Source organism: Callospermophilus lateralis, chromosome 6 (assembly GCF_048772815.1).
Source record: "Callospermophilus lateralis isolate mCalLat2 chromosome 6, mCalLat2.hap1, whole genome shotgun sequence".
NCBI lineage: Eukaryota > Metazoa > Chordata > Mammalia > Rodentia > Sciuridae > Callospermophilus > Callospermophilus lateralis.
The window spans coordinates 152,821,502-152,829,947 of NC_135310.1; the positions used below are offsets into that span (position 1 = coordinate 152,821,502).

General features: G+C 41.3%; 1 long non-coding RNA gene across 1 annotated transcript; it reads left to right on the forward strand.

Moving 5' to 3' along the window:
* The first annotated feature begins 130 nt into the window (after positions 1-130).
* LOC143400940 (uncharacterized) lies at positions 131-5,369 on the forward strand. Its single transcript, XR_013091547.1, has 3 exons — positions 131-319; positions 789-885; positions 3,804-5,369. It is a non-coding gene; the product is annotated as an uncharacterized LOC143400940 (long non-coding RNA).
* Positions 5,370-8,446: the final 3,077 nt, after the last annotated feature.

Below are 8,446 nucleotides of genomic sequence, written 5' to 3' on the forward strand. Positions count from 1 at the left end.
GCTCTCTCGCGCTCGCTCGCTCGCTCGCTCGCTCCAGTATGTAAATGTGTAATAGAAGCCAAATATGGAGCAGTTGGCTGCCGCCGCCGCAGCTCAAGGATCCGACTTCATGGGGGGGGTGGGGGCACCCTCTGGCAGGCGGCCCGGCGAGCCGCACGGAGCACGGCGAGCGCACGGCGCGGCGGCCGGCCCGCGCCCTTAACCCTTCGCTGCGCGCGGCCCCGGGAGGCGGACCCCGGGGAGGCCGGCGCCGGTTCCAGAGCCGCTGGGGAGCCGGGAGCGGGAGGGGAGACCCGACCCGAGGAGACGCTCCTTCCAGGTTTGAGAAAGGGGCGGGGAGCTGGGGAGATGAGGTAATTTGAGCGGTGACCGGTGCTCACGCGCCTCCCAGGTCCCTGCACCTAGTTGGAGGGGACCGAGTGACAGCGGGTGCAACTCAGGCAAACTGGGGGACTCCCCCAATGGGTGTCAGCCTTCAGCTCCGAGCCAGTGAAATACCCGAGGGGGAGGGGAAGACGGCTAATTCTAATCCCCACGCGCCCTGGCTCCCCCGCGTTCTCAGAAGCGTCTCAGCGGGCTTACTCTGATCGCCAGCTGGAAGTTAACCCTCAAACCGGCGTGGCTTGGGCTTTGGGGAATCCAGACCTCGGGTCCGCGGTGATTGCTTTAGAGTGCAACTCGGGAAAGTTTTAAGGGTCCCCCCCCCACGCCCGATTGCACACGCATCCTCACCTCTCCTGCCTGTGAAAGCGGGTGACCCCCCAGGCTCTCCTTCTTTCTTTCTGCAGGTCGGAAAATCTGCTTTGGGCATTGAACTACTGGGCTTGACGACTCCCGCGCTCCTCTCGCAGCTAATTCGGGATCATTAATTTAATCGGAAGTGAGGTAACCGGTGTAAGAGAGAGAGAAAGTAACCCGAGCATTAAATGGCAGTTTTCTTGAATCCACGCAGAACTTCTCTGGCCTCAAGGCTGAAATGTGGTCCATAACTCCCCCTCCACCCCGCCCCCGGTGTCAGTCCAACCCCCTAGGCGTGGGCTGCAATCTTCTTTGGAATGCACCTTGCCAACAGGTGGGGCACCTGGAGGAAAAGAGGACACATCCCTACTAGGGTCGCTCAGTGTGGCATTCTCTTAGCTGCAGATAGTTCTGGAAGGCCAGTAGGTGTCAGGGCAGCATCTGACCTCCTTCAGGTGCTTAGAACCAAGTGTCTAGAAACCTGATCCCTCCGTTTCTCTCGGGAAGCCGCCACTATTGACTGTAAGCTGTATTTGAGAGACCTTTTGGCTGAGTCTGCTTCTGACCTAACAGTTAGTCACCAACTGAAGCAGGATGCAGAATCAGTAAGAGAAATGTGTCAGCTTTTAAACAACTCTGTAGTGTTAGAGCCAACGCGATTCAGAAATAAAAATAAGCATACTAACGAGGAAGGTGTAGAACCCCGGAAATGTTGCTTCTCACATTTTGGAACGCCATGCACATATACATGGCTACTTAAATAGAACTACTACTGCTCGCTCTCCCTCGTTTCTACAACTTTCTTTTTTAATTTAAAAAAAAAAATCAGTGATTGTTAGGTTTAAACCTCGGGTTGTGCTAAAATGACATTGTTGGTCTCATTACAGCCTCTAGTGGACGGTTAACATCAGTTTCCTGTAAAGGCGCTGCCTGGGTTTTGTTTTCGTTGACATGCTTTATCAAGGTGAAGGTTAATAGTTCAGAACAAAACCGGGTAATACACCACCACCCCCCTCCTTGGGCTTTGCCACTTCTGAAAGGAATAGAAGCTTGTTGACTCAGCATAGAAGAGGTATGGGTTGTGCGGCAGGTATTATTATTATTATTGCCGGCCTGTGAATAAACAGAGCTTCTGCTATTCGTTTGAGTTTCAGACAGCTTTCATAAAAAAAAACCCAAATTCATCTAAAATATTTTTATAACAGAAAATATTGGTTGCCATGTTTTTGGCTTCTCTGAGATGTTTTTATTCCAACTCATAATCTGCAAACTGTCCAATCCACCTCCACTCTATTTTTAGACATCTTACGTTTAGAGAATTTTCAGGGGAATAAAAGCTAATATTGTAATTATTACATTGGCACATGCAGTTAATTTATGTTATTTTAACAACCTTAAACATATTAAAACACATAATTCAGATTAGAGTTAGTCAATTAATTTAAATGTTCCCTCAAGGAAGCTAAATATGTATATTACCCAAACAGTAACAACAATTAATAAGAATTATGACATTTGCTTTCTTAGCCATTAAGATTAAAGCCATAAACTGTCATTAAAATCTATAACTATTTCTTACTGTGAGAAGAAAGATTATCTTACCATGTAGTAAGACAGTCTTCTCAGAAACCTGACCTTAAGTACATATTAGGATAAACCAGCCTTTGAAAGGAAAGGAAATGGGGGGATTAAGGTCTTTGGGGCCTTCCTCCTCCCTGTGTTTTGGATTGCTTAAACAACATGGAAAATAATTTTAATCCCTTTTATCTATTTTGTGAATATCTGTTTTTGAAGGTTTAAAAGGGGTCAACAAGTATGTATTAGAATATATTATTTTATGTTACACACTTTTTAACAGGCAGTACTCAGATTAGCAGCCGGAGCACCAATATCTGAAAGATTTTTTAGATTTTCAGAATTAAGGGTTCCCCCCCAGGCCTGTGATATCAGAATCTACCTTTCAGTCAGCCTCCCAAGGGACTTCTGCAGAAGAACATTGGCCTATACTACAGGGCTCTGTCTAGATTAATTTGACCATAGATGCATAACTTACTTCTTCTATTTTTCCCCTTTTTAATTAATTAATTTTTAAAATTAAGTTTTCTTATTTAAAAAAAATCACATTAGACAAATTATTGCAACCTCAGTCTCAATCAACTGGAGATGAAAGAAAAAAAAAATGTACTGAACAGGTTCAGACTTTTTTTTTTCCTTGTCATTAATCCCTGAACAAGACAGTGTAACCATTATTACATTGCATTGACATTGTGTCCGGTATTATAAATAATCCAGAGATGATCTGTAGTCACCGAAGGACATGCTAAGGTTGCATATAAATACTGTGTGGTTTTATATAAGAGACTTGAACATCCCAGAATTTAGGAATTGAAGAGGGGTCCTGGAACCCATCCTCCCAGCCAAGGGATGACTATATATGCTTTGTAGAAATAGGACGGTATTCCAAAAGGGCCCTGATTCATGCACATGTACACATCATCATTGCCAAAAGAAACTGCCAAGTAGCTTGCTGGGGTCTTGAACAGGAACATTTTTTTTTCACAGCAGCAGAGGGAGCACAAGAGTTCTCAATGAAACTAGGCCCTTTTCAAATTGCTACAGATTTAAAATTGTAGTGTATGTTTTCATGGAAGGTAGCATGTTATATAGTTCAAAACAAAGCAAAATAAAACAAAACAAACAAGCAAATTCAAATAGCTTACCAGTTTATAACAACTAAATAATCGAACCAGATTGTAAGTTAAATAAAATAAAGATATTAAGAGTTTTAGGCTTGAATTCTTAAAAGGACCTCAAAAGTCATGTTTAGAAAAGATACCTTAGATTTTCTCTAGTCAAAAATAAAAAATAAGGCAACTCTAAGAAGAGTGTATCTGGAAATGGAGTCAGTCCCTCCAACACTGCATTAGATAAATTAAACAGAAGCCAAACATGGGGGTGAAAGTTTGTGCACTTTTCACAAACTTTAGGGCATTTGTTCTTAATGCTTACAGTGGTGAGAATCTATGCTTCAATTGTATTTATGTAGCATTTTACACTTTTTACAGCTCTTCCTTATTGCATCTTTAAAACTTCATGGAGGTGGAGAAGACACATATTACAATCCAGGCCTCAAAAAAAGTATGGGTTCAGCTTCTGCTTTCCTAACATGGAGTCACTGAGTTGTTTCAATAATCCCAAGGTGTTTGCAAATGGAGGGAATCATAAAGGGTAAAGATTCACCCACATGCTTCATCTTTTTACCACTGACAAAGCATATTAGGGGATCTTTAGCTTCTAACATGCTTTAAAAGTTCCTATATAGTGGATATTTAATAACTATTTCAATGAGATTAAGAATAGAAATGATGTCTTAAATTGCTTTTTATGTATTTATCATTCCTTTATCATCAGTTACTTATTGCATATCAACAGTAAGTAGGCCTGAGATCACAACATTCAATAAGATATCTTAACTTGCAAGGAGTACAAAGAAGAAAAAAAATCTAATCTTTTAAAAAAATGTTAATTTTCACCATGGTGAAACACAAAAATCAAAGTTGATTGATCCATTGCTTTTCAGGATCGGATCAAACAGAGTTCCAAATATGAGAATTAAATACTAGCATCATCAAAAATTTGGGAGGCAGTAGGCAATGGTCTAACTCTTGAGCAAGATTTGACTTATAAGCTATTGCTAACATTTCAAATTTGTAAGACACAAAATGCGAAGATAAAAATGTGCATTTTTATCTGAATGCCCCCTCTATCAAAAAAATCACATAAATTACAGTGGCAAACATTTATTTATTTTTATCATTTAAAAATTGTTAAAACGAATTTCCTCCCACACTTTGGGATCCATTTGCCAAGTTTCTGCCTGGAGCAATTTGTTATGGCTGTGTAATAAATCCCGGAAAGTTTGAATTTTTAGTGGAAAGACTGGCAGAACTTTCACTCTTCGATTAGAAGAAGGGTGTAATCTAATGTGTGTCATTTAAAAACCTGAGCAAACCACAGTGTGCTTGCAAGACAAATACTCTTTCCTTAGATTGCACTTCCAAATAAACCTAGGGAGACCAGAAAAGTAAAACAAACTAAAAAGAAAAGTGAAAAACCATTCACACAATAGACTCTGAGCTCAGCTGGCCACACCCTGGCTCAAGTCCCTGGGCTCCACACACATTCAGGCCCAATACTGTCTCATGCATGTTTCTGAATCATCTTTCTTGACCCTCGACCAAACTGTAGAAGAAGGGCTTCCTGGTCATAAAAACGACATCATCAATAGTCAGGAGTGGAAAGAAAGTCTTTGCATTCCAACATCTGCCAACAGCTTATTATGATTTAACAGTACACACATTCAGCTATTTCAGACAACACCCTGTCAGCAATGTAAAACAGAAACGGGTAGTTCAATCTACATCTGCACTGTCCAATGGTCCAATGTGGCCCTTGAAGACCTGAAATATGGTTAGTCCAAATTGAGATGCACTGTAAATATGAAATATGCCTCAAATTTTAAAGACTTGCAGAGACACACAGACATGTATACACACCATAATATCTCAATTTTTATATTGATTGTTGAAATGAAACTATTCAGCATATGTTAGAATTAATAAAACAGATTGTTAAAACTCATCTTACCTGTTTCTTTGAACTTTTATGAATGTGGCTCCTATAAAATTTAACATCATGCATACGGAATAATTGTGTGTGTTTTTTTTTCCTTTTCGCAGTGCTGGGGATCAAATTGGTAGAATATTTGCCTTATGGATGCTAGGCAAATACTCTACCACTGAGCTATACCATGAGTCCCTGTATATATTTCTTTTCTTATGTTTTTATTGGTGCATTATAATTATGCATAATATGAGATTCATTGTGACAAAGTCGTACATGTACATAATTTGATCAATCTCATCCCATTCTTCTGCTTTACTGATTTCCCTTCTGTTATTATTTTTTTAATCAGTGCCTTATAATTAATTATATGTAAAAGTGGAATTCATTGTGGTATGTTCATGTATAATTCTAAGGGACAGCACTCGTATAGATAATGGGTCTGAGGAGACACGGGAATTAGCTCTAAATACCCATAGTTGAAGACCTTAGAATCCTAGCATGGCTCTCTGCAGTAGTGCGTAGATAACTTAGTTATTTTTCTACTTTCCTGTGCACCAATACCCTGTGTAATGTGGTGCTTATCTCCCCTTCTAACAATCACTGAAAGTTCACTGTGGGTAAATGCACAATCAATCCACTGGGGGATGGGGGATGGGGGATGGGCCCATAAAAATAGAACAAAAATTTGTGAAGCTCATCTGTGGCTCAGTCTTTATGAGAGGGCTCAGGTACTTTGAACCCCTGGGAGGCAGATGCAAAACCTATCTGTTTTAGGAAGCCCAAGCATTCTAGCATTATAGCTGGCTTGGCTGCTTGTGGCTAAATGGTTTGGGGCTGATACCTTCTAGTGACAGATGGCTTTGGACATTGATAATGAAAATTATATAATTCGCTGCTTAACTGGAAAATGCATCCAGGCCATTAAAAGGAAATCTATTTTATTTCCCCTTTTTTTTTTAAATGTATAATTTATTTAGTACAATGGGATTCTTTGAAAGGAAATGAGTTGATTTTTTACCATTATTTATTTTGCAAGCAAGATCTAGATAAATTTTCATCATGCATCTCTAACCAAGATTGAATATCAGGCCGTGGCCTATAAAATATCATAATTTATGACCTTAATCATCTAAAGAATACAGTTCTTCCTACACGAAAACCAACCACACTTTAAGCTTTAGAACGGGAGAATTGAACTTTGTTACTGGCCGGGAGCATTTGGAAATCTATATAAAGTATTTCATTAACAACTTAGCATTTTGTTTCCTCAAAAGAAATACATTTCGTAAATTAAAATCAAAGCCAAAAGCCACCATTGTTTAATCTTAAGGCAGTGGTGGTTGATGGGTTGTATGCACTAAGCGTCGGGCGCCTCCAAGAGAGAATCATGGGCAACAACAGAGTACAAAAATAAACACTAAATCTTCATTCAAGGTGGGAAGCAACATTCTACATGGTTCTAACTTCATGAGGTGGAAATAGAGGGCTGTAAGCTCTCTTTGCTACTTTATTTTTCTTAAGTAAATATTAGCCAGGAGAAGCTGATCCAAATGAAGGTCAGAGTTTAAGAACATCATTTTACGAGGAATTTACTAAGTTTGTCCCAAAGAGGAAGAGTTGGAGAAAAATGCCTGGGTAAACTTTGCCTTTTTGACATGAATAACTAGAGTTCCCAGGAAAGTGCCCATGTTAGGATTTCAGGGCAGAGCCACAGGCAGTCTGGTATTTGCAGAACCTTCCCATCAGGTCTCCACAAAGTTTAACTGCAGGGAGGATTGGGAAGCTCTCACGGCTGAGGACCAAAGATACTGATTTTGCTTTGCGTTTGCAGCACAGACATGAAACGCTAGCTACTGCCACAGATGCCTTCTGCCAGAGCAGAATAATAGCACTCACACTTAAACTGTAAATGACAAACGACCCCTTTTTAAGTACAAAATGAATGCACAGAATGGAGGACCCTGTCAGCTAGAATGCCAGTAAATCAAGTAGAAGAAGACAAATCACTCCCTCACGCCACTCCAGCCAAATTTTTATTCTGCTAACTGTACTGTCACGGGAGGGAGAGTTTTCCTTCTTGGTCAGATATTAAGAGAAATTAGTACACTGTCATTGTAATAAATACACAAAGCATGGATGTGTGGACTCTGACATGCAATCAGATCAAGGGATCTGTTTCCCACCCCTACCCCAGCTCCGGCTTAAAAGCTGGAGCTTAAATACCAATAGTAGGAGCATGTGACCCCATGACTCCCAGGGGCAGCTTTTCCTGCAGTCAATTTCATAACTGCATGGCTCCGCCCCTCTGCTCAGCACTTCCTTTCTCCTCCGCTACCCTCTCCCCCACCCCAGCAATGAATCACCATGCCTTTAAAGAGACTGAGATGACCCAGCCTGAACTCTGCTGGCATCCTGTAGGTTCTTATGCCAAAAAAAAGGGAGTTGCTGCTCTGTGACAGAAGCCTCGCCAGACCCTGGTGCAGGCTCAGAGGTAACGGGCTTGGGTGCCTCTCTGGGCAGATCAGCAAGGAGTTAATTTTCCTAGATCATGGTGATGATTCAGAATTGCATATCTCAGTTCATGATCAGGTTTTTAAGAACCCAGTTTGGCCCTTTGTGCAGAAAGGAATATATCAGAGAAAAAAATGTTGGCAGATCTCCGTATGCAATCAGGACAGAGGAATTTATACCACATTCAGCCCTTTGATTTCTCCAGAACTGGCCGAGGGTGGGGTTTCCATATTTGTGCTTTGGCAAATGTGTCCAATAATTAACTCCTCCAGATATAAGCTCCTAGAGTGATTGGGTGCTTATTTGTGCACTTATTAAACCAGAGACATTTTTGCCCCTTAATTTTCTAATAGGACATCTGAGCCATGCAGATTCAGTGCAAAGTGTGGGCCTTAAAGACTTGATGCCCTCCTCAAAGAGGTAAAGGTTGTCCCCCCACTACCCCAACGACCCCCCCTCCACCCCCACCCCCACCCCCAGCTTTGCATGTCCTTCTTTCTCTACACATGGGAAGCCCTGTCTCTTTCTTCTCTCCCTCACCCGGTCTTCACATGGAGATTTTACCCTCAGA